The 26,385-nt window shown below is 46.5% G+C and overlaps 1 long non-coding RNA gene across 1 annotated transcript; it reads right to left on the reverse strand.

Moving 5' to 3' along the window:
• Positions 1-1,551: 1,551 nt before the first annotated feature.
• LOC308235822 lies at positions 1,552-17,479 on the reverse strand. Its single transcript, XR_013959216.1, has 3 exons — positions 17,357-17,479; positions 7,025-7,148; positions 1,552-5,515 (listed from the first exon to the last, which is right to left on the reverse strand). It is a non-coding gene; the product is annotated as an uncharacterized lncRNA (long non-coding RNA).
• Positions 17,480-26,385: the final 8,906 nt, after the last annotated feature.

Here is a 26,385-nt window from a genome sequence, read left to right on the forward strand (position 1 = left end):
GGTCCAGTCAGCCTGGCCAGGGGGAGGGGACATAGGTGGTTGGCCGGCCTGCCTGCTGGTTGCACTCCTGATCAAGGGGAAAATTTGCATATTAGCCTTTTATTACATAGGATTATTCTATAGGATATACACTGAGTGGCCAGATCATTATGCGTTCAGAGATCATCATCATCTGGCCACTCAGTGTATTTACAGGGGGAAATGGGAGACATCTGTAATAATATCTATGACAAAAAATACATATATTTCAAAAAATTTTAATATGATAGCCCACCTGGTGTGGCGCAGTGGTTAAGCATCGGCCTATGAACCAGTCATGGATCTATTCATGGTCGGGGAACATACATGGGTTGCAGTCTCCATTCCCAGGGAGAGAGGAGGTACGGGAAGCAGCCTGTCAGTGATTCTCTGTCATCACTGGTGTTTCTCTCTCTTCCTCTCCCTTCCTCCCTGAAATCAATTAAAAATATTTTTTGAATGTATGACTTAAATCAATTGTACTTCAATCAAACTTTAAAAAAGGTTTAAAACTTTATGCTTCCCAATAATTTTACTGTGTTATTATGAAAGTTCTGGAGCACATTTGTTGCAACTGTATCAAGATGTTGGAAATAAAATACAATCATGTGCTACTGAAATGTCTTATCATGTGCATATTCAATGCTATCACTTTGGCAGTTTAAAAAAGACCATGATGAGAGATTGTATGCCAGGAAAATTGACAAATACTACAAACCTAGACTTCATTTAATTATTAATAAATGCTTAGACTTAAATAAGAGTGGCTCTGAATGTTAGCAATGCAGCTTAAATGTATAAGCATATGGGATAAGTTGTCTTCAGTTGTACAGAGCATTAAAACTGAGTAAAACATGTGTAATACCTTAATCAATAAAAAAATTAAAATAATTTTAAAAACTGAGTAAAACGATTTTATTCTAGGATTCAAAACCTATGGCTCCATATGGCAAAGGTGTCACATGAGTCACTGAAGAATGCAGGAAATTCAAACATATGTCTTAGAAGCTGCACAGTCCTCCTTCAGTTAAAATAATAAGTTTATTTAGACAATTTGAAAAAGATTCTCAGCAGACATTTTAAAAAAATATATATTTTATTGATTTGTTATAGAGAGGAAGGAAGAGGGATAGAGAGTCAGAAACATCGATGGGAGAGAAACATCGATCAGCTGCCTCTTGCACACCTCCTACTGGGGATGTGCCCATAACCAAGGTATATGCCCTTGACCGGAATCGAACCTGGGGCCCTTCAGTCCGCAGGCCGACGCTCTATCCACTGAGCCAAAATGGTTAGGTCTCACAGCAGACATTTCAACAAAACAGATAAATACTGTGCAAATAACTGTATGAAAAAATGTTCACCATAATAAATTCTTAGGTAGATGGAATTAAAATGAAAGCAAGTTAACATTATATGCATTTCAGGGATAACCATTTGAAAAGGTTAACCACTGTATGTCCTTGCAGGGTAGCAGGAAAATAGAAAAAAAAATTTTTTTTTATATATTTTATTGATTTTTTTTTTTTTTTACAGAGAGGAAGGGAAGGGATAGTCAGAAACATCGATGAGAGAGAAACATCGATCAGCTGCCTCCTGCACACCCCCCACTGGGGATGTGCCCGCAACCAAGTTACGTGCCCTTGACCGGAATCGAACCTGGGACCCTTCAGTCCCCAGGCCGACGCTCTATCCACTGAGCCAAACTGGCTTTGGCATAGAAATTTTTATTTACTGTTGGTTAAGGGGAAGGCAAAGGGAATGACCATTTTGGCTCATTGTTCCACATATCTTAAATATAAAACTTCACCTACACAGCAGTTTGATAAGTAAAACACATGTCTATATAGAGAACTGAATGCAAATATTCCCAGAAGATTTATTTATAATACCCCAAAACCGAAAAATAACAAAACACATAGACAGATCAATAAAGAGATTATTCACCGAAGACAGTACTACTCAGAAATAAGTAAATTATTTTTTCACATAAGCATTTCTGTTGAACCTCAAATTGACTGTGCACATGGAGGAACCCAGTATTTGTTACAGAGTACACACCAAGTAGTGTCTGTAAAATTATGACCAACATGAACTACTCTATTGTAAAAAAGGAAAATCCATGACTGCATGGAGGGCTGAGAAAGGCAGAGAGAGATTATAACAGGGTATTAGGAAAATATAGATTGTGGAAAAAAGTAGGTTTAGAGTTGTTGGTATGGAAAATAATACAATAATTAATAACAATAAACAGGAATAAAATCTGCCCCAGCCAGTGTCCTCAGTTGGTTGGGTGTCAGCCCATTCACGGACAGGTCTCTGGTTTGATTCCAGGTCAGTGTACATCCCCAAATGGATTTCCAGGTGTGGCGTGCAGGAGGCAGATCTATGTTTATCTCCGTCTTCCCCTCTATTCATCTCTCTCCCCCCAATAAGAATTATTTTCTAAAATATTTTTTAAAAGAATAATCTGTGTTTTCTGAACTTACAAGTGTGAGCCTATTGTTGCCCCACCCTATATAGGAGTTACAGGTGGTTTATGTCACATGTGACAGTTTCACAGCTTTCTCTCTAGGTCAGGGCTCACCAAAGAGCACACACGAGAAAGGTGCACTTTGTTGCACGCCAGTTCTCATTTGCTGGGGGAACAGCCTTGCCTCAGTGGCAGCAAATATTGATAAGCAGTGAAGACTATTGCCATTGGAACCAACAGGAATGCTGTTAACAAAGGACACATCCTGGGACTGATTACAGCGTTATCCTTCCTCTGGATTTGAGTTCTTGCCTGCTGAGCTACAGCCTTGCGGTGCACAACATAGGCGGGGTAGGGGAATTTAAAAAAAAAGCAGTAGATTATTTTGTCTGCCAGTGACTCCAGCTACAGGAAATACTGATGGAGGTCCTCAGAACGGTCTCAAAGATCATACAAACCATATGCCCTGGAATAATGTGGACTTATGTCCAGAAGAGGCACTTTTCATCTAGTTTAATTGCAGTGTCTGCCATGACTATGAAAACAGTGTTTATGTCCCAAACTAATTCCACCTCAGAGTCTTACAACAAATGACACCAGCCTATGAAATCTCATACATCATGACACATGGCCTCTTTGGAGCTCAAAGAGAGTAGTTCCCGTAAACATTGCTGACACTTACATAATACATACTGTGAACAGAGAATATAATTCATATTGTTCACAGGAGCACAATAAAAGCTGTCTGTTCAGGGTGACCACTGACCTCTACAATAAAAGAGGCACCACAGAGCACATTAGAACCACAAAGTCATGCACACTTTCTCTCAAGGCCTTGGTCAACAATACAAATCAGCCAATATTGAACAAACAGTGATTTTCTGCCATCAAGCTGTGCCTTCCAAAGCACAGAAAGTTTGGGACCCCACCATATCTGTTCACCTGTCCATGCAGACAGATCACAACTTTCCTTTCAATCATCCCAGGGAGAGAATAGAACCAACAAAATTAAAGTACAAAAGAAAAAAACTCCTTTACATAAAGATCATAAACCAGAGCAGAGGACAGCAAGGGGTTTCCAGGCTGATGAATTGGAACCTGAAACACTTCATCACAGCATAATGTGAGACCCACAATGTCCCTGAAAGAGGTAGCACTTAGCTGAGGATGGGTGCTCTGGATGAAACCTGGGTCAATTCTCTGGTCAGAAATAAAGGAATGAAAATTCATCCAGGAGCTCGAAATATTATTTTCTCAAGCACAACCCCAGAGCATGCAGGGGTTGTGAGTGATGCACTCTCTTCAGGTGAGCCAGGTGGTAGGGGTGAAAGAGCTTCCACACAAATACTTCCAGTGACATCAATCAGGTTGAAAGGCCAGAGTAGGTTAGCAAGTGTGATGGTTTCTGAAAGAGTCACTTATACCTGAAACTTAGGAGGCATCTAGCAGAGTGTATGTTCTGATAAAGGCGTTTGCATTCGGGTAAAAGCTTCTCCTCTGGTGTTGTTATTCTGAGAAAGTAAAACATTCCTTGCACATTTAAAGCTCTTCTCCAATGTGAACTCTCTGGTGCTCTGTGAGAGTGGAGATTTGCCCAAATGACTTCTGACAATCACTACACTCACAAGGTTTTTCACCAGTGTGAACTCTGAGGTGAACAAGGCTTCAGCTTTGACTGAGGCACTTCCCACAATCACTACACTCATAAGGTTTTTCACCAGTGTGAACTCTTGAGGTGCTGAATGAGGCTACAGCTTTGACTGAAGCACTTCCCACAATCACTACACTCATAAGGTTTTTCACCAGTGTGAACTCTGAGGTGTTGAATAAAGCTAGTGCTATGACTGAAGCACTTCCCACAATCACTACATTGATGCAGCTTTCCTCCAGTGTGAACTCTCTTGTGCATAAGGAGATGAGTACTTTCCTTAAAAGATTTACCGCATTCACTACATTTATATGGTTTTTGTCCAGTGTGAACTTTGTTGTGTTTAGTGAGGGAAGACCTACGATGGAAGGACCTTCCACATTCACTGCACTCATAAGGTTTTTCTCCAGTGTGAATTCTGCGGTGTCTACTGAGGTTACAGTACTGACTGAAGGACATCCCACAATCACTACATTGATATGGCTTTTCTCCAGTGTGAACTCTCCGGTGGGTAAAGAGGACAGAGCTGCGGCTAAATGATTTTCCACATTCATTGCATTTGTAAGGCTTTTCTCCGGTGTGAACTCTCTTGTGGATAAAGAGGTCGTTTTTGCGCCTAAATGATTTTCCACATTCACTGCATTTGTAAGGCTTTTCTCCAGTGTGAACTCTGTGGTGTTTAGTGAGGTGAGACATTTGAATGAAAAGTTTCCCACAATCAGTACACTCATAGGACTTTTCTCCAGTGTGACCTCTCCTATGTCTATTGAGGTTAAAGATACATGAAAACACTTTCCCACATGTATTACACTCATATTTCACTTCTCCAGAGCAGACATCCTGATGTTGAACAAGGTTCTGGTTGTGGCTGGCAGGTTTTTCACATTCATCCCATTGGTGATGCTTTTTTTTATTGAGAAATTCCTCTGAAATCTCACTGCCACTGTGTGGGTCCTCAGTGTTGAGAGGGGCCTGGTGCTGGAGAAGCTCTGAGGTGGCTGGGAAGTCTTCCCCAACCTCCCTACTGGTTAAAGGCAGCCCAGATAAGAAGAAGATGAAGTTAGTCACAAATGAGGCCTTGTCCACAGCTTCTTTCCAGGGCTTCTCTCCACTGGCATCCCTCTGTTGATGGGGAGGGTTTGCACTGAAACAGAAGTCTCTCACAGATGAGTCACTGAAGAAGGCTTTCTGCTCAAAGTCTGCTGCTTGTGACTCAGTCAGGTGCAGAATATCTTTGAACACAGAGAAACACCTCTCACAGAGATGGGTCCTCTGGGTTGCTGGAGCTGTCTTAGAGGCACTGACCTGTGACTCCCCTTGTACAGATACACTCTGCTCAGAACAGGCCTCTGCATCATCTGTTTTATGCCAACAACCTGAAAACAGAAAAATGGTGATGAAATGAATGTTGACTGTGGTGACAGGGAGAAGTGTCATTACAAAAGTGTTTCCCACATAACACGTTGGTTCCATGCAACTCTCTGAGGGTAACATCTGTAGGAAGGATTGATAAGATGCTGCTGTGAAGATCTGGGCCTCTGAAGATCACCATACAGGGAAGAACTCAAACAAAATATGAAACAAACATGGCAAGCACCACATGGAACAGAAGCTGGATGGTCTGCCAACAGTGTTGAACAGGGCTTGTCTGCTGGTGACATGGGCCAGCTGTTCAGGAGATTGCTTACATCTTATTCCAAGTAAAATTCAAGTAATGAGAAGCTTCTGTCAGGGTCTAGTGAAGCATGTCTGTGTACCTCATAACACATGTGGAGGTCAATCTTTGAGAATACTGCAGAGAGAGCAGTTCAGAGGAACAGGTGATGGAAAAGGGGCAAAAAGGTGAAGGTAGCCAGAAACCAGGAAGGCACAGATTAAAAGATAAGTCAGGGAAGTGTCAACCATGGGAATGAAAAGGTAGAAATGAGCTGTTGCCAGTGGCACTTCAACCTAAACCAGGGGTGGGCAAACTTTTTGACTTGAGGGCCACAATGGGTTCTTAAACTGGACCGGAGGGCCAGAACAAAAGCATGGATGGAGTGTTTGTGTGAACTAATATAAATTCAAAGTAAAGGAGTGGAGGGGAGAGCAAGAGAACCATCCGCTCTCTCGACTCTGCAGGCCGGACAGAACAGCCGAACGGGCCGGATCCGGCCTGCGGGCTGTAGTTTGCCCACGGCTGCCCTAAACTCTGTTGGACACGAGCAGGTTCCCGGTATGATTCAAACACCACCCTTATGTCATAGTTCCCGCAAGTTGGAACTCCGGAGAGCAAGGCAACCCTTTAGATCATGCTGTATGTTCAACCTATGAAAAGAACAGGGCTCTCCTTGTACCTTCTACTGTACAAGCATATAAAACAGTAATATTTTGAGTTATATTGACAGACAACAGAGGTGAGTAGGCAGCACTGACCCAGAGCAAGACAGCATGCAATATTATTCAGGGAACAGAATATTACAAACACTGGAAGGAGGTCTTTCAAGAACCGCCCATGGTTCATGCAAGTAAAGACCATAACCTGGCACAGTCAGTCACAAAGAGCCTGTAGCTGGAGGAATGGTGCAGAAGTGGAAGCCATGGATGTGGACACAGACACCCTCCCAGAGAGAGAAGTGCAGCTTGGGCCCATTAAGCTGTTTGCAACAATCATGACGCCCAGACACTTCCTGTCCTGTCTGCGGCTATGGGTGTGAGGGATATTCATGGAGTCCTTTGCTCTGGGTTCCCCCCACACACAGCACTCTCATCCACAGCACATTTGACAGGATAATGGGATAAAATAGAAGAGCCCATGGTCTGGCTGTGGGAGAGAGAAAGCTGTTTTGAGAATAAAGGAAGAGAGGGCATCACCTCAGGACACTGGGATAATGTGAAGCTCTTACCTACAGATGAGACAAGTGCAAACACTTCCAGCATCACATCGCAGTACAGAAGTCTCTGAGCCTCAACAAGGAGCCCCCATTCCTCCTGAGAGAAGGCAACGGCCACCTCCTCAAAGTCCATATCCTGTCGTAAGGGAGACAGTTCAGTCCTTGATTAGGTTCTCTCCTAGGCTTTTATTTTCGTCATAAACCCCAATACCCTAAGTTTAGAGGGAGATGGCTGCTGATGGGAGGGCAGACTGCAAGACAGTGTGTGAGTGAGAGGACAAAGGGAGAGGGTGTGGTCTCACGGGGAGTGTTTGTTGGTGAGTTGAAGGACAGCTATACTTCAGGAGACTGTGGGGGATGGCAGGCTGGGGTTCCCCTGACTGGGCAGCCCCCACTACTGTTGGGTTCCATCCCAGAGCAACCAGCTCCAACACGGAGACCGCGCCATCTTGAAGGGGAAAGTGGATGTTATCGGAAACCTGTAAATCTACAACTACGGCACCTAGCGAACATCTGCCAACCCGAGAACACCGGTTCCCAAGTGGCGTGAGCACGTGGACTCAGAGGAGCGCTGCACCTGCTCACAGAAAGGTCAGATTTCGCCCGGGATAAGGTGAGGTCTGTGGTCTGGGCAGGAGAGAGAAATGCGCACTGCGGGAGCTGGAGGACCTGGGGAAGTCTGCAAACAGAAAAATCTGCGGCCATTGGGGCTGGCGTGATCCATGAATGTGGAAGGGGAGCTGCTAACAGAAGGGAACTCTAAAAAGCACACCATAGCTGAATTGGGCGCAAAAGGACAGCCTAAAAAATTTAAAAGTGTGCTGGCTGCTTCGACCCAAAGGGAAAAAAAGACTGCACAGACTTGCGCGCAGCGCCCGAGTTTGCGCACTTACTCTGGCTCTTTTTTGTCTCTCTCTCTCTCTTTACAAGAAAGCCCACTGCATGGGAGAATGTATTTGCAAATGTTATCACTGATAAAGGTTTAATCTCCAACATTTACAGGGAACTCATACAACTTAATAAAAGGAAGATAAATGATCCAATAAAAAATGGGCAATGGACCTAAATAGAAACTTTTCAAAAGAAGACAGAAGGAAGGCCAAGAGACACATGAAAACATGCTCAAAGTCACTAATTATCCGAGAGATGCAAATCAAAACGACAATGAGGTACCATCTCACACCTCTCAGAATGGCTGTCATCAACAAATCAACAAACTACAAGTGCTGGCGAGGATGCGGAGAAAAAAGAACCCTCGTGCACTGCTGGTGGGAATGCAGACTGGTGCAGCCACTGTGGAGAACAGTATGGAGTTTCCTCAAAAAACTAAAAACGGAACTCCTATTTGACCCAGTAATCCCACTTCTAGGAAAATATCCCAAGAAACTATTAACGCCAATCAGAAAGGATATATGCATCCCTATGTTCATAGCAGCACAATTTACAATAGCTAAGATTTGGAAACAGCCTAAATGACCATCAGCAGATGAGTGGATTAGAAAACTATGGTACATCTACACAATGGAATATTACGCTGCTATAAAAAAGAAGGGATTCTTACCATTTGCAGCAGCACGGATGGAACTGGAGAGCATTATGTTAAGTGAAATAAGCCAGGCAATGAAAGAAAAATACCACATGATATCACTCATTTACGAAAAATAAAGAACATTATAACCTGATGAACAAAAATATAGATACAGAGGCAGTAAAGCATCAAACAGACTGTCAATTTACTGCGGGAAGGCTGGGGAGTGTTGGGGAGTGGGGGGAAAGAGATCAACAGAAGGACTTGTATGCATGCATATAAGCACACCAATGGACACAAGACACTGGGAGGTGGGATGAGGGCATGGGACAGGGGCTGGGGGAGGCTGGGGGAAAGTCAATGGGGAAAAAAAAAGGAGATAAATGTACTACTATATGTAATACTTTAAATAATAAAAATAAATAAAAAATAAAAATTAAATAAACCCCAATACCCACATCACAGAACATAGCAGACCTTGCATCCACCAGCGTCACTCTCTCCTTATATTCCTACTCATACTGTGTCTTCCCACAGCAATAGAGCAGATGCCCAGATTGATGATACCTGACCTCAGGGCCTCACATTTAGGGTCAACACAATGGGTGTCACCAACAAAGGGGACAGATAAATGTTGGCCATGAGACGAGATGTGAGTGACTCGACACTGGTCTTGTGGGGCAATATCCTTGTTTTCCAACACATTCTTCGTCCAAGACCCCGAAAAATAAGCATAACTCGTCACACTTTCGATTCCAATCTTAGGGTGCTGAGGCCAACACTTTGTGCTACCTGTTCCACATAATTCTTTGTATCACAATTCTCTCATACAGCTTCATTCCCAGAATCACAACACAAAGATAACACATATACGCCATGAAGAGTAGGGGATGTTCGTAATCACCTTCTTTTCAACATTCTAACCCACCTCCTCTGTAATGTATTTCTCTTTTACCCTTCTCCCGTTCGCCAAGCCAGTAGAGGTTTTCAAGCCCAGGTGACACTGATGTATGTTATCCCATTCCTATTGATCACTGTATCAGCCCAACAACAACAGGAAGGTGTGCACCTACATGACACCTAAATTCTGGACCTGGTGTGTAGCCCCACAACACCCATCTTTTTATGAGTTACACTAAAGTTCCCCGCGTTGTATCATCTGGTTATCACCAGAAATGGACTCAACCTTCATTCCCTCTATGTCAGTATCAGGGATCTGTGGCCATAAATTCACACTCCCTCTCCAAGAGCACATCACTCCTTCTCCCACACCTCCCTCACACCTGCACTACCATAGCCCCAGCTCCCATAGATATCTCCTTGGTCTTAGTCATTACTCAGCACGTGTGTTCCAGAGAATGCATGGCAAGTTCAAACAGTATCAAATACTAACCTGACTCTGATTGCCCACACCCAAGACAGCCTTCAGTTCTTCTATGAAGGCCTCCCTCCCAAGTTGTTTTATCCTTCAACCTCACCTATTGAGAACCACATCAACTCAGTTATCCAGAGCCCACCTCTACTGCTGCTGCACTTGATGTCCCTTCTCCACTCACAGCCCTCAGTACTCAAGTCCCACTGCCTATGGCCCTCTACCCCATGCCCAATGAGTCTCACAGATGCCCACTCAGGCCCATAAGCAAGTCAACCAAACTGGAAGCAACACACCAGGCCACACAAAGGGTCACAAGAAATCCTGGTGAGTGTTTAAGAAGTAAATACTGCCCTGACTGGGTTAGCTCAGTGGATAGAGTGTCGGCCTGTGGACTGAAGGGTCCTAGGTTCAATTCTGGTCAGGGGTATGTACCTTGGTTGTGGGCACATCCCCAGTAGGAGGTGTGCAGGAGACGGCTGATCGATGTTTTTCTCTTATCGATGTTTCTAATTTTCTATCCCTCTCCCTTCCTCTCTGTAAAAAAATCACTAAAATATATTTTAAAAAAAAGAAGTAAATACCAGGCACAGTCTCACCATTTTTTAATTACTCTTCTACCTCCAATAAAATGAAATAAAAAGGTGATCTACAACTCCTCCCTGCTCCAAGGTCTTTACTATTTTTTTAAGTAGTCTTCATCTTGAACTACTCCTCAGAGTTCCAGATGGTCATGAACTGGTCTCTGAAATATCTCATACGCTAATAGGAAAAAGAAAGATTTTATATTCCTCATGAACATGACTTTTCCCACTATGAATTTCTCCATGTCAGTTGATGGAGCTTTCATACCATCAGGTGAGAAATCAAAACCTTTACATCATCTTTGATTCTTACCTCTCTCTCCAAGGCCCCAAATCAGAAAATCCAGGTGGCCACACCTAAATCACTGATCCATAATGCAACTGGTTCTTCCACATCCACAACCACCACTGAGCTCCAGGTACCATCACACTCACCAAGACCATCACAGCAGCTTCCATCCTAGTCTTCCTCCCACCGTCCTCACACCCATATTGTGCATCATGCTGCAGTCACAGGAGTCTAATGAGACCTGGGACACATCACCTGCTCTACTGCTCCAATGACCCCAGTGATCCCATCCCCAGCAGAACAGAAACCCAAGTTGTCACAAAGCTCCTCTGGACTTGATTCCTGTCCCACTGTTGCTAGTTCCTATTTTTTAAAAATGGACACCTGCTCGTCCCTGAAGCAGCGTAGTCTTCACTTCAAGCCTTTGCACATTCTGGAACCCATGCATGGAAGGACCTATCACCCACAATTCCAATGGTTGCTAAAAACAGGTGGCACTCATATGACCCTTGACCCGGACTTAGGATTCTGGTCTTGGTGTATCTTCAAGGTCCCCAGGTCCAAGGTCCCCCGAGAAGAGTGGCTGGACAGTCCCAGGACCCGACTACCTCAGTGGTCACGACAGTGTGAGGCCCTGACATCAGCCCCACAGACCAGTCCCCTAAGCAGCTCTGCACCTGCAGGAACCTATGGGAACTTAAGGTCTGTGGAGGGCCTGGCACCCACTGCCAGGACCCAGGGGCTCAGGCTGAGGTCACATCTAAAACAGCAATCCAGAATCCAAATCTTATTTCGCCTCCACAGCCCCCATCATGTGGAACAGTTACCTTCACACTCACCAAGACTATCACAGCAGCTTCTGTCCTAGTCTTTCCACCGCCTCCATCCCATCTATATTGTTCTCCCTGCTGCAGCCACAGGGAGTCTAATGAGACCTGGGTCAGTCACCTGCCTCCATTGCTCCAAATCTCCCATTGCTCCCATCACCTGCAGAACAGACTCCCAAGTGGTCACAAAGCTCCTCTAATTGTGACTACTGTCCCATTGTTACCAGTTCCTCATTTTTTTAAAAAAATGTATCTTTATTGATTTCAGAGAGGAAGGGAGAGGGAAAGAGAGATAAAAACGTCAATGATGAGAATCATTGATTGGCCGCCTTCTGAACGTCCCCCAGTGGGGATCAAGCCCGCAATTCAGGCATGTGCCCTTCACCGGAATCGAACCTGGGACTCCTCAGTCCGCAGGCTGAAGCTCTATCCACTGATCCAAACCAGCTAGGGCCAGTCCTTAAATTTTTTAAGAAAATGGACACCATCTGGTTCCTGAATGAGCTCTGTCTTCACTCAGAGCCTTTGCACACACAGAAACCTATGCCTGGAAAAACCTCTCAAATCCCATTCCACTGGTTGCCAATAACAGGGAACATTCATAGGACCCCAGACCTGGACTTAGAATTCTGAGCTTGGTGTCCGATCAAGGTCCCCAGGTCCCAGGGCTGGAAGAGTGGCTGCACAGTCCCAGGGCACCACTATCTCCGAGGCCACAAGAGCGTGAGGCTCTGAAATAAGTTCAACAACCCAGTCCCCAGGGGTTCTCCATTTAGAGGAATCTATGGAGAGAGAGGTCTGTTGAGAGTCTGGTCACCACCGCTAGGATCCATGGGCTCAGGCTGCTCAATGCCCTTGCCCAGCCCCCGGGCCAGGTGACCTCGAGATGCCTGCATTTCCTCAGGGCCTCAGTCCTCAGTGCACACTCTTTCTAGTGACCTTATCATTTACAGGACTTCTTTCTGTCCCTAAGTGCTGTCCTCTCTCTGCTAGTCTTCTCGTTCTTCCTCTGAGCAGTTTTGGGAAAAGGTTAGAATCCTACCTCAGACAACGTCTGTCTTTGTTCATAAGCACCAATGCTGGCACTCCCTGAAAATGAAAGAAAAGCTCCTCACACAAAACTTTCCCTCATCTTTCTTGTTGCCTTTAGACATAAAACAGACCTGGGTTTCCCGAATCCTCCCAGCTCAACCACACCACCACGTCCTTCCTGGCTGGCATTGCCATCTGTTACCCTTTCACCATGTCACACCGTCTGTTACCCACCAGAGACTCACTGTTCTGTAAGCTGCGACCTGGGCTGCAGGACCTGACACTGGAAGGTACATGAGGTGAGCTGAGTGGAACTCTGTAAGCAGAGGAGTCTGGAAAGCAAGGAGGCTTCCATCCCATCTGCTGTGACTCAACAAGCCTCAGACACACCACTCAGAGCAGGGACACTGCCTCTGATGCCTCGTTGTGGTTTTAAGGCAGAGCGCCAGAGCCTCTGACTGTGGTAACAGAAGAAAGAGGTCGAAATGACCACCAGGAGAAAGATGCTGGACGTCACACCCAAACCAATGGGCACCTGGGTAATGCGCCTCTTCCGGGCCTTCACTGGCTACACTCAGCCATCATTGGGCCCATTGCCCTTTGGGTAACGTACTTTTCCGGCCCCCCAGGTGCCATTAGGATGCCAGTCACTGATTGGCCATAGCAGTGTTGGTTTTGGGATGCTGAGTGGCGCTGAGAAATGACAACTTGAGGTTTTGGTGGCTGTTATAGGCTTTTGTGGAGTGTTGTCTGCAACTGATCTCTTGTTTGGAAGCATTATTTCAGATTCCGTGAAACCCAGAATGCTCCCTGAGGTGGATAGTATTATTTATTTATTTCTTTTTTAAGAATATATTTTATTGGTTTTTAAAAAAATATATTTTATTTATTTTTTACAGAGAGGAAGGGAAAGGAATACAGAGTAACATCGATGAGGAAGAAACATCGATCAGCTGCCTCCTGCACACCCCCCACTGGGGATGTGCCCACAACGAAGGTACATGCCCTTGACCAGAATCGAACCTGGAACCCTTCAGTCCGCAGGCCGAGGCTCTATCCACAGAGCCAAACCAGTTAGGGCAATTTTATTGATTTTTTTACAGAGAGGAAGGGACTCAGATAGACACTTAGAAACATCGACGAGAGAGAATCATCAATCAGCTGCCTCCTGCACACCTCCTACTGGGATGTACCCGAAACCAAGGTACATGCCCTTGACCGGAATCAAACCCGGGACCCTTCAGTCTGCAGGCCGATGCTCTATCCACTGAGCCAAACCGGTTAGGGCGGAAAGTATTATTTCATTGATTCCTGAAGACCACAAATCTAAATGAATATATATAGTGATGTATTTAAGATTTTTTACTTGAATTTTAGAGAAATGAACTGAGATGGAGAAACACCCATCAGCTGCCTCCTGCAGCCCCCAACCCACTGCGAATACAACTGAGAGACCTGGTTTGTGCCCTGACCAGGAATTGAACTGGCAACCGTTCTGTGCATGGGAAGATGCTCAACCAACTGAGCCCCTCCAGCTGTCAGATTCTTTATATTTAACATAAAAATATCACATTATTAAGAGAAAAAGCAGGCTATAAGAGAATATACATAATCCCATCCTATTCGTTTCAAAGCAGTATCTGAAGGGTTACATAGGCCAACAAGTTGACATTCCCTACATTGTCTGGATGTCTGTGGTCAGTACCTATTGTGAAGCTAAGGAGCTAACAGTTACCGAATGTTTACTACAGGTGCCAGGCCCGGATTTGATGCTTTACCTGCATTATTATTTCTCTTAATCCTCTCTGCACCCTGAGATGGTTTAACCACCTATTTAATGGGGAGGAAATCCAGGCTCAGAGACTCAATATAAATTGACTGATTGTCGAGTTAATAAAGGCAGGGCTGGAAGTCAAACCCATGCGTCTCTAACCACAGAGCTCTGGCTTCTAATGTCCGGCTCTGCTGCCTCCTAGAGGGTAGAACGGGGCATGCGTACCCACTAAAACGGGCTAGATGTTACTGTGGGTAACAAACAGGCCCAAGCTTTAGTGCTTACCCTAAAGAAGGTTTCTTTCTCGTTCACACCACACGAACACCCTGCTTTCCCTGGGACTGGGATAAAGTACAAGCACCATGTTGGTACCTACTACGTGTTATCAGAAATGGAAAGGGAGGATGGCTAGTCTTAGTGTTTCTCTGTTAGAGGTAACAGACTTCACTCCCACCACATTTCACTGTCAAAATACACCACAGGGCTGCCGCAAACACCAAGGGCTCAGTAGGAGAACCTGACGTACTTGACGGGCCCCATTAAGATAACTGCGTGGAAGCAGCCTCTTTTGGGGCTGTGAAGGGTCCGGGAGTGATGCTCTGAGTAGACGCCGGCACCTTCCTCTACTACCAGGTGTCAGCCTAGCTTTCACATGGGCAATGGACTGACCTGCTCTTCAGGGACTAGCAGTCCCACCTGACGCTCCCAGCCCTCTCCAGGTGTATCCAGTTCCTCATTACTGAGGGGGACTTAGGGGCCCTGGAGTCTTCCCCCTCAGCTGTTCCCATATGCACCCACCCACTCATTCCTTCCCAGGCATCCAGGATCCTACAGCATTTTCATGAAGGCCCAGAGTCCTCCACACACAGCCCCCTCCACACTCTGTATCTCCTTCTGTCCTCAGAGTCTTCCCCAATTCCCCACCTCCCCACAGCCTGGGATTCTATGAAATGACCCTTCACTTCATCCATCCTTGGAGCCTGAGATGGGATCCCCCAGGCCCAGAGGAACAGCAGACACCTGGAAGAGCAGAGGCATTAAGGGCTCAGCCTGCAGGAGGGGAAAGAACACATCTGCCAGGAGCCAAGATCAACAGTAGTTAATATAAGTACAACTTTGACATTCACAGGGTGGATATCTGCATTTCATTACCTCCTGCTGATAACTCAATGGCCTAAAGCAAACTCCCCCAACCTGATAACCTTACAGTTTACTCAACAATCGCGTCTGTTTGCATTCCTGAAAGGCCATTGTGTATTCTAGAAAATAAAAGCAGGTGGGAACGGAGACTCAGTGGAACTTGGCTACTACAGCTAAGCTCTCCCCGGCTTCCCCATAATTCCCAAATGTGTGTTTCTTGTCTTGTGTGTTAATCTGTGCGTCAGCCCTTTCTCCAAGCCTTTGAACCCGGAAGCCACGCAGGCTGTGGCTTTTCACACTCATCTTTTAAAGGCCTTGGCCGCTGGGAAACCAGTATCTCTCCCTGACATTCTAACCTCTGTCCCTTTGCTGTGCTGTGACACCCACCTCCCACAAACAGGGGCCCCAGCAGGAAAGCCAGTCCTCACTGGGCTTGGTGCACAGAACCACAGGGTCACACTGATCCTCTGAGCTACTAAGACCATTACCATCCTGACCACGATTCCCTGTATTAAAGTGATTCACAGTCCTGGCTCATGTGTCTCAGTTGATTGAGTGTCAACCCATGCACGGAGAGGTCGCAGATACATACCAGTCCCAGTCAAGTCCCCTGCCTGGGGTTGGGACTGGATATACATAGGGGTCATGCAGGAGAGAACTGATTCTTGTTTCTTTCTCATGGATGTTTTTGTCTGTCTCTCTCCCTCTCCCTTCCTTTCTACATGTAAAATCAGAATAAAAGTATATATAGATACATTTTTATTTTTAAAACTTTATTATTTTTAAACATTTTTTTAAATTGATTTCATAGAGAAAAGGAGAGGAAGAGTTAGAAACATCAAGGATGAGAATCATTGATCAGCTGCCTCCTGAAAGCCCCTACTGTGGGTTGAACCCCCAACCCCGGCATGTGCCCTTGACCAGAATCAAACCTGGGACCCTTCAGTCTGTAGGCCGACGCTCCAGCCCCTGAGCCAAACCAGCTAGGGACAAAAATATGTATGTGTATTTTTTAAGTAACCTGCCAGTTCCTGAGCCAGCTCAGTCATCACCCCAGCCTTTGCACATCCTGGTCCCTCTTCCTGGGAGGACTCCCCACATCGCACTCCACCCGTTGCCACAACCAGGGTCCGCTTCCTAAAGCCCTAGTCGTGGCCTCAGGGTTCTGGGCTGATTGTCTGCCGGTCCCGGGGCAGGAAGAGGGGGGGACAGCCCCAGGACCCCACAACTCAGAGGCCACGATAGTGTGAGGCCCTGACATCAGCCCCACAGCCCAGCCCCTCAGCGGCTCTGCACCTGCAGGAACCTGTGGGGACGGAAGGCCTGTGGAGGGCCTGGCACCCACCGCCAGGACCCAGGGGCTCCGGCTGCTCAGGGCCCTGGCCCAGCCCCGGGGCCGGTGACGCCCGCACCCCTCGGGGCTCAGGGTCCCTCTGTGGTTCCCACCGCCCACAGCCCGTCCCCTGAGGAGGAAGGGACGCTCCTCCCGGAACCGCCTCTCCTCCCCTCTGTCGCCTTTAGACACAAACAGGCCTGGGCTCCCCACCTCCCGGCTCAGCCCCCCACGGCCTTCCCCGGGGCATCGCAGCCCGTCGCCCTCCTCCCCTCACCCCTTGCGTCCCCCACGGGCACTCACTGCTCTGGGCGCTGCGACCTGGGCTGCGGGGCCTGAGCGGCGCCGGCCCCGAGGCTGGAGGGCCGATGGGGTGACGCCGAGTGAACTCTGTCAGCGGAGAGGAGGCGGGAGGCACGGGGACCCCAGTCCCGCCGGTTGGGGGTCACCCGGCCTCAGACTCACCCTGCCCAGCGGGACGCTGCCTCCCGCGTCTCCTCCTTCTGGCGATCGGCGCGCTGAAGCCCCTGAGCCGGTGAACGGCCTGGAGAAGTCAAAATGTCCGCCACGAGGAAGACACAGGAAGTCCCGCCCTAACCGGATGCACTGGCCCAAATGCCTTCTGTGGCCGCATTGCTTTCTGGGAAATGTAGTTTTCCCAACCTCCCAGGAGAGGGCTCGCTTTCCAGCCCAGGAACCTGAGGAACCAGGTGGTGTGGCGCTGCCAGTGGGGCTGGGGGAGGAGGAGATGGAACCGGAGGCCTGGTGACCGGGGACAGACTGACGGACCTCCCAGGGGAGGGGGGACGGGGAGAGACCCCCAAAGAACATAGACACGGGGGAAATGGGAGACATCTGCAACACCATCAACAACAAAAAGTACATATTTTGAAAAAATATTTGAAAATAGCCCAGCTGGTGTTGCTGCGTCGTTGAGCATCAATCTATGATCCAGGAGGTCACGGTTCTATTCCTGGTCATAGCACATACGTGGGTTAGGGGTTCAATTCCCGATGTGGGGGGAGGTACTTGCAGGAGGCACGTAATCAGTGATTCTCTCTCATTATTGATGTTTCCCTCTCTCTTCCTCTAAAATATATAATATACATATATACATATAGCTCATGGACACAGATTATAATGTGGTGAGCTCCTACAAGCAATGGAGGCAGAGTAGAGGGAGGCAAAAGGGAAGTGGGGAGGGGAAATGGGGGGGCACCTGTAATTGCTTCAAAAATTGAAAACAACAGTGCACCCAGCAGGTGTGGCTCAATGGGTGGCGGTGGACCCATGAACGAAGAGATCACTGGTTCGATTCCTGGTAGGGCACATGCCCAGGTTGGGGGCTTGATCCCAGTAGGGGGCAGGCAGGAGGCAGCTGATCAATGATTCTCATCTTTGATGTTTCTCCCTCTTTCTCTCTCTCTAGAAAATCAATAAAAACATTTTTAGAAAACGAATAGTGTTAATATTGATTGACTTGCCCCAGCCCATTTGGCTCAGTGGATAGAGCATTGGCCTTTGGACCAAAGGGTCCCAGGTTTGATTCAGGTCAAGGGCACGTGTGCAGGTTACAAGCTTGACCCCACGCCCTGGCCAGGGTGAGTGTGGGAGGCAATCAATTGATGTGTCTCTCTCACATGGATCTTTTTTAAGTATATTTTTTATTGATTTCAGAGAAGAAGAGAGAGAAATAGAAACATCAATGATGAGAGAGAATCCTTAATCAGCTGTCTCCTGCACGCCCCCTACTGGGGATTGAGCCTGCAATCAGGGCAGGTACCCTTGACTGGAATCGAACCCAGGACCCTTCCTTCCTCAGGCAGACTCTCTATCCACTGAGCCAAACCGGTTAGGGCTCACATGGATATTTTTAAACAAAGAAATAAATGATTGAAAAAAAGATTGAATTGACTCAACAACACCAAAGTGAGCGTGGACCATCATGTTTCCTCCCAACCCTTGTAAGGGAAGTCAGGCCTTGGTCTGTCTTTATAGAGGATGTCCCAGGCATCACTGTGGGAACAGGAAGCAGCCTGGACTGGGTCGGCCTCAGGGTGGCCTGGTATGTCTGTTCTTGATTTAACGCAGAAACGATTTCACAACGTGAGTTCAGGAGACGTTGAAGGTACGTTTGTTGAAGTTGGGGATAATGGGGGAAATGTAGGCCCTGGGATCCAACAAGCAACAGCAGAGACTCCGTGGGGCTCCTTTGGCTCTAGGAACATTGTGGGAAACGATGGAGCCAAAGTGGGGCTGCTGTGAGCTCACTGGACCTTGAGGGCAGGTCCAGGGGGCTCAGCCTGGGATGAGCTGGTGCAACTCACTGCTGCCCTGGTTGCAGGTCGGGGTGGGGGGGACCCTTAAAAGTTTAGAAGAACCCGGCCGGTGTGGTTCAGTGTCATCTACGAACCTGGAAGTCAGAGTTTGATTCCCGGTCGGGTTGCATGCCAGGGTTGTGGGCTCAATCCCCATTGTGGGGTGTGCAGGAGGCAGCTGATCAATGATTCCCTCTCATCATTGTTGTTTCTCTCTCTCTCTCCCTCTCCCTTTCTCTCTGAAATTAATAAAAATATATTTAAAAAAATAAAGAATATAGAGAGGAACCAAAATGGCGGCATAAACACCTGAACTTGCTGCAATACACAACCACATCAAAACTACAACTCAAAGACAAAACGGATATCATCGAGAACCACAGGAAGGCTGGCTGAGTGGGAGTTATACAAATCGAAGGAAAGAGAAAACCACACTGAGAATGGGAGGAGGTGTGGAAGTGAAGTGCAGAAGTACGGAGGAGTGCACAGAAAGGGGCTGGCAACTGGGTACGCTGTTGTCTTTTTCAATCGGGAGGGAGATATAAGCTCCCGACTGCTCTGAACTCCAGATCCAGGTGCAAGACTCTGGGAACCCAGATTCATATGGGGAGAACCTGGACTGTCTGGCATCGGGCCGGAACATGAGGGTGGCTTTCTTTCAGAGGTGCTTGCAAAGATCATTGTTCCTGCACGGTGCCGCAAGACACAGAGACCCGGGGACCTCTTTGGGGGAGGGCTCATGGGCAGCCATTGCTGTTTGCTCAGCCCCGGTGATTCCCTGAGACCCTGCCCCACCCAATTTACAACCCCACCCAAGCTGTGCACAGAGGCTTTTGCATATGAATGGCATGGCCTTTTGCAACCTAAAACCTAACAAACTGCAGCTGGATCAGAGAGCCCCAGAGCCTGAAAAAGAAGGCCCAAGGCTGTACAGCAGCTTGCGTTGCTTCACAGCTGGGCCTCATCTAGGCACCTCCAAAACCCCAAACAAACAGGAGGCATCTGCAGATCTCTCCATGGCTCCTGCTGGGTGGCCTCAGGGAGTGGCTGACTTTGCACCTCCTTAGAGATCCAAGAGCCAGTGTACCCAGTGGTCAGAGACCATCCAGATTACAACTCTTCAGATCCATAAGAGACACAGTCAGGGGGCAGACTCAGTAGTGCCAAAGAACCACTGAAGCCAATCTTGCCCCATAAGGGTGTCTCCAGCACAGAAGTTCTCCCATTGTAGACACAACTGATCCTCACAGCCAATTGGCCTGGAGGTCAATTCCTCCCAGTGATACCAACAGCAATAAAGGCTTAACTACAGGGAGACTGTGCACACAGCCCACAATGGGGTGCACCAAGAGTGTCCACCTCAGGTAATTAGGGAGGCTGAGCCACTGGGCCCTATAGGACACCTAGCACACAAAGCCACTCTATCAACACAGGGAAGCAGCCAAAATGCGGAGACAAAGAAACAGGTCACAAATGAAAGAAATGGAGGAAAGCAAACTATTGGATATAGAGTTCAAAACCACGGTTATAAGGTTACTCAAGAATCTTCTAGAAACCTCCAAGAAATTTAGTGAGACCCTCAAGGATAAGAAAAAGGACCAACTAGAAAGTAAGCATACATTGACTGAAATAAAGAATAATATACAGAGATCCAACAGCAGACTAGAGGATCCCAAGAGTCAAGTCAAAGATTTTGAAATACGAAGAAGCAAAAAACACCCAACTGGAAAAGCAAAAAAAAAAAAAAAAAAAAAAGAATCCAAAAATTTGAAGATAGTGTAATAAGCCTCTGGGACAACTTCAAGTGTACCGACATCCGAATCATGGGGGTGCCAGAAAAAGACAGAGAGCAAGATACTGAAAACCTATTTGAAGAAATAATGACAGAAAACTTCCCCCACCTGGTGAAAGAAATAGACTTACAAGTCCAGAAAGCGCAGAGAACCCCAAACAAAAGGAATCCAAAGAGGACCACACCAAGACACATCATAATTAAAATGCCTAGAGCAAAAGACAAAGAGAGAATCTTAAAAGCAGCAAGAGAAAAACAGTTAATTACCTACAAGGGAGCACCCATATGACTGTCAGCTGATTTCTCAACAGAAACTATGCAGGCTAGAAGGAGTGGCAAGAAATATTCAAAGTGATGAATAGCAAGAACCTGCAACCAAGATTACTCTACCCAGCAAAGCTATAATTAAGAATTTAAGGTCATATAAAGAGCTTCACAGACAAGAAAAAGCTAAAGGAATTCATCACCACCAAACCAGTATTATAGGAAATGCTGAAGTGTATTCCTTAAGAAGAGGAAGAAGAAAAAAAGGTAAAGATAAAAACTATGAACAACAGCCCCAGCTGGTTTGGCTCAGTGGATGGAGTGTTGGCCTGCTGACTGAAGGGTCCTGGGTTCGGTTCCGGTCAGGGGCACATGCACCGGTGACCGTTTTAGAGGTTGTTACCAGTCATCATTTTTATTGATTCTGATGGCAATACTCTTCACTGCTTGCCAATATTTGCTTCCACTGAACAAACATCCATTTTAAACTCTGTGTTTTGCATATTCACATCTGTATGCCTGGTTTTGCCCTAAAAAAAAAGAAGTTCCCACAATCATTACATGCAAAAGATTTCTCACCAGTGTGAATTCTCTTGTGTTCAGAGAGAAGACAGCTTCTCCTGAAAGACTTCCCACAATCAGACACTCATATGGCTTTTCTCCAGTGTGAACTCTGTGGTGTCGAATGAGGGTAGACTTTCATCAAAAGAACTTCCCACAGTCACTACATTCAAAAGGTTTTACACCAGTGTGAATTCTCTTGTGTTAAGAGAGGTAACATCTTCTCCTGAAGGACTTCCCACAATCACTACACTCATAGGACTTTTCTCCAGTGTGAACTCTCCTATGTCTACTGAGATTAAAGATACATTTGAAAACTTTCCCACGGTTATTACACTCATATTTCACTTCTCCAGATGAGACGCCCTGATGTTGAACAAGGTTCTGGTTGTGGCTGGCTGCTTTTTCACATTCATTCCACTGGTGACGCCTTTCTCTATTGAGAAATTCCTGTGAAATCTCACTACCACTGTATGGGTCCTCACTGTGGAGAGGGGCCTGGTGCTGGAGAAGCTCTGACATGGCTGGGAAGTCTTCCCAAACCTCCCTACTGCTTAAAGGCAGCCCTGTTAAGTAAAACCTGCACCTGGTCCCAGATGAGGCCCTGTCCACAGCTTCCCAGGGCTTCTCTCCACTGGCTTCCCTCTGTTGCTGGTGAGGTTTTGCACTGAAACAGAAGTCTCTCACACATGTGTTACTGAAGAAGGCTTTCTGTTCAAAGTCTGCTGCTTGTGACTCAGTCAGGTGCAGAATACATTTGAACACAGAGAAACACCTCCCACAGAGATGGGTCCTCTGGGTTGCTGGAGCTGTCTTAGGAGCACTGACCTGTGACTCTCCTTGTACAGATACACTTTGCTCAGAACAGGTCTCCGCATCATGCGTTTTATGCCAACAACCTGAAAACAGAAAAATGGTGATGAAATGAATGTCGACTGTGGTGAAAGGGAGAAGTCTCATTACAAAAGTGTGTTGCTCTTAATACATTGGTTACATGCAATTGTCTGACAGTAAAACATCTGAAGGAGATATTGATAAGATGCTGCTGTGAAGATCTGGGCCTCTGAACATCACTATACAGGGAAGATCTCAAACAAAATATGAAACAAACATGGCAAACCCCACATGGAACAGAAGCTGGATCATCTGCTCATTCTTCTGCTAACAGTGTTCAACAGGGCTTGTCTGCTGGTGACATGGGCCAGCTGTGCAGAAGGTGGCTACATCTTATTCCACATAAAATTCAAGAAACCAGAAGCTCCTGTTGAAGTCTGTGAAGCACGTCTGTGCACCTCATAACACATATGCAGGTCAATATTTGAGAATATTGCAGAGAGAGCAGTTCAGAGGAACAGGTGATGAAACAGGGACAAAAAGGTGAAGGTAGCCAGAAACCAGGAAGGCACAGATTAAAAGATAAGTCAGCGAAGTGTCAAGCATGGGAATGAAATGGTAGTAATGAGCTGTTGCCAGTGGCACATCAACCTAAAATCTGTTGGACATGAGCAGGTTCCTAGTATGATCTAAATAGCACCCTTCTGTCATTCCTCTCATGAGTTCCAACTCAGGAGGGCCAGGCAACCCTTTAGATCATCCTGCATGTTCACCCTGTGAAAAAACAGGGTTCTCCTTGCACCTTCAACTGTGCAAGCACATAGAACACAAATATTCTTAGTTTTATTAAAAGACAACAGGCGAGTAGCCAGCACTGACCAGAGCAAGACAGCATACAATAATATTCAGGGAACAGAATATTACAAACAATGGAAGGAGGTCTTTCAAGAACCGCCCATGGTTCATGCAAGTAAAGACCATAACCTGGCACAGTCAGTCACAAAGAGCCTGTATCTGGAGGAATGGTGCAGAAGTGGAAGCCATGGATGTGGACACAGACACCCTCCCAGAAAGAGAAAGTGCAAGCCCACTAAGCTGTTTGCAGAAATCCTGAACCCCAGACACTTCCTGCCCTATCTTATGCCATGGGCTCTCTACACACTCGGCTCTCTCAGCCACAGCAAATTTACATGATAATGCGATAAAATAAAAGAGCTCGTGATCTGGCTGTGGGAGACAGAAAGCTACATTAGGAGAATAAAGAAAAAGAGAACACTAAGAGAATTGTGAAGGTCTCACCTGCCCCTAAACACTGATGGAAATGAAGTGGTTCCTGGTACCATCTGACCACCACCATTATGTCATTCCTTCCCCCAGTTGTCTCTCAGCATGGCCAGATCTCCTCTGAGACCATCTTGCATGTTCACCCTGAGAACAAACCAGGTTTCTCCGTGATCTACTCTACCGATGCATAAACCCTAAATATTCCAAGTATTAATGAAAGACAACGGAGGGGAGCATCCAGCTCTGGCCCAGAGCAATTTGTCCCTCAATAGTCCTCAGCTAAGGTAATATTACAGACAACAACTGAAGAAGGTCTTACAAGAATAGTCCACGGTTCAGGTAAGTGAAGAACATAACCTGGCACAGGCTGTCATGAAGCACCTTTCCCCACAGGAAGGGGGAAGAAGGGAATAAATGTGGGTATTGTCACACTACCAGGGAGAGGAAGAGGAGGATGGGACCCATTAATCTGCCTGTAAGACTCCCGATTCCCAGACACTTCCTGTCCTATCTGAGGCTATGGGTGTGAGGGATATTCATGGAGTCCTTTGCTCTGGGCTCCGCACACACTCAGCACTCTCAGCCACAGAACATTTGACAGGATAATGGGATAAAATAGAAGATCCCATGGTCTGGCTCTGGGAGAGAGGAAGCTGTGTTTTGAATAAACGAAGAGAGGGCATCACCTCAGGACACTGCGACAATGTGAAGCTCTTACCTACAGATGAGACAAGTGCAAACACTTCCAGCTTCACATCGCAGTACAGAAGTCTCTGAGCCTCATCAAGGAGCCCCCAGTCCTCCTCAGAGAAGCCAATGGTCACGTCCTCAAAGTCCATATCCTGTCATAATGGGGACAGTTCAGTCCATGATCTGCTTCTCTCCTAGGCTTTACTTTCATTATAGGTCCCACTCTTCATATCCCTCTGCTCCCTCCACTCCCCACATCACGGAAAATAGCAGGCCTTGCACCCAACAGAGTCACTCTCTCCTTATATTCCTACTCATTCTGTGTCTTCCCACAGAAATAAAGCAGATGCCCAGATTGATGACACCTGACCTCAGGGCCTCACATTTAGGGTCAATGCAATGGGTGTCACCAACATAGGGGGCAGATAAATGTTGGCCATAAAGAAGAGATGTGAATGAATTGACACTGGTCATGTGGAGCAATATCCTTGTTGTTCCACAGAATCTCCTTTCAATACCCTAAAAAACAAGCATAACTCGTCACCCTTTCGATTCAAATCCTAGGGTGTTGAGGTCAACAATTTGTGCTACATTTTCCACATAATTTTTTGTATCCCACTTCTCTCATACAGCTTCATTCCCAGAGTGACAACTTCAAAGACAACACATATACACCATGAAGAAAGAGTAGGGGATGTTCCTAATCACATTCTTTTCAACATTCTAACTCACCTCCTCTGTAATGTATTTCTGTCTTACCCTTCTCCCTTCCTCAAGCCAGTAGAGATTAACAAGCCCAGGTGACACTGATGTATGCTATTCCATTCCCATTGATCACTGTATCAGCCCAACAACAACAGGCAGGTGTGCACCTATACGACACCTAAATTCTGGACCTGGCAAGTAGCGCCACAACACCCGTCTTTTCAGGAATTACCCTAAAATTCCCCATGTTGTATCATCCAGTTATCACCAGAAAAGGACTCAATCTTCATTCCCTCTATGTCAATATCAGGCATCTGTGGCCATGAATTCACATTCCCTCTCCAAGAGCACATCACTCCTCTCACACCTCCCACAGCCCCATAGACATCCCCTTGGTCTTAGAAATAACTCAGCATGTGTGTTCCAGAGAATGCATGGCAAGTTCAAACAGTATCATGAAATAATCTGACTCTGATTGCCCACACCCAGGACACAGCCTTCAGTTCTGCTATGAAGGCCTCTCTCCCAACTTCTTTTTTGCTTCCACCTCACCTGTTGAGAACCACATCAGATCTCAGTTATCCAGAGCCCACCTCTACTGCTGCTGCACTTGATGTCCCTTCTCCACTCACAGTCCTCAGTACTCAAGTCCCACTGCCTATGGCCCTCTACCCCATGCCCAGTGAGTCTCACAGATGCCCACCCACGCCCATAAGCAAAACAACAAAACTGGACCAGGTCACACAAAGGGCCATAAGAAATCCTGATGAGTGCTTAAGAAGTAAATACACACCAGCCAGTCTCACCTCTTTTGAATTACTCTTCTATATAAAATAAAATTACTCTTCAATAAAACAAAAAAAAAGGTGACCTACAACTCTTCCCTGCTCCGCAGTCTTTACTATTTTTTTAATTTAATAAATCTTTATTGTTCAGATTATTACAGATATTTCTCCTTTTCCCCCCCATACCTCCCCTCCACCTGGTTCCCACCCTGCCCTCTGCCCTTACCTCCCTCCCACTGTCCACATCCATAGGTGTATGAT

This window comes from Plecotus auritus (assembly GCF_963455305.1).
Source record: "Plecotus auritus genome assembly, chromosome: 10".
In the NCBI taxonomy this organism is placed as follows: Eukaryota; Metazoa; Chordata; class Mammalia; order Chiroptera; family Vespertilionidae; genus Plecotus; species Plecotus auritus.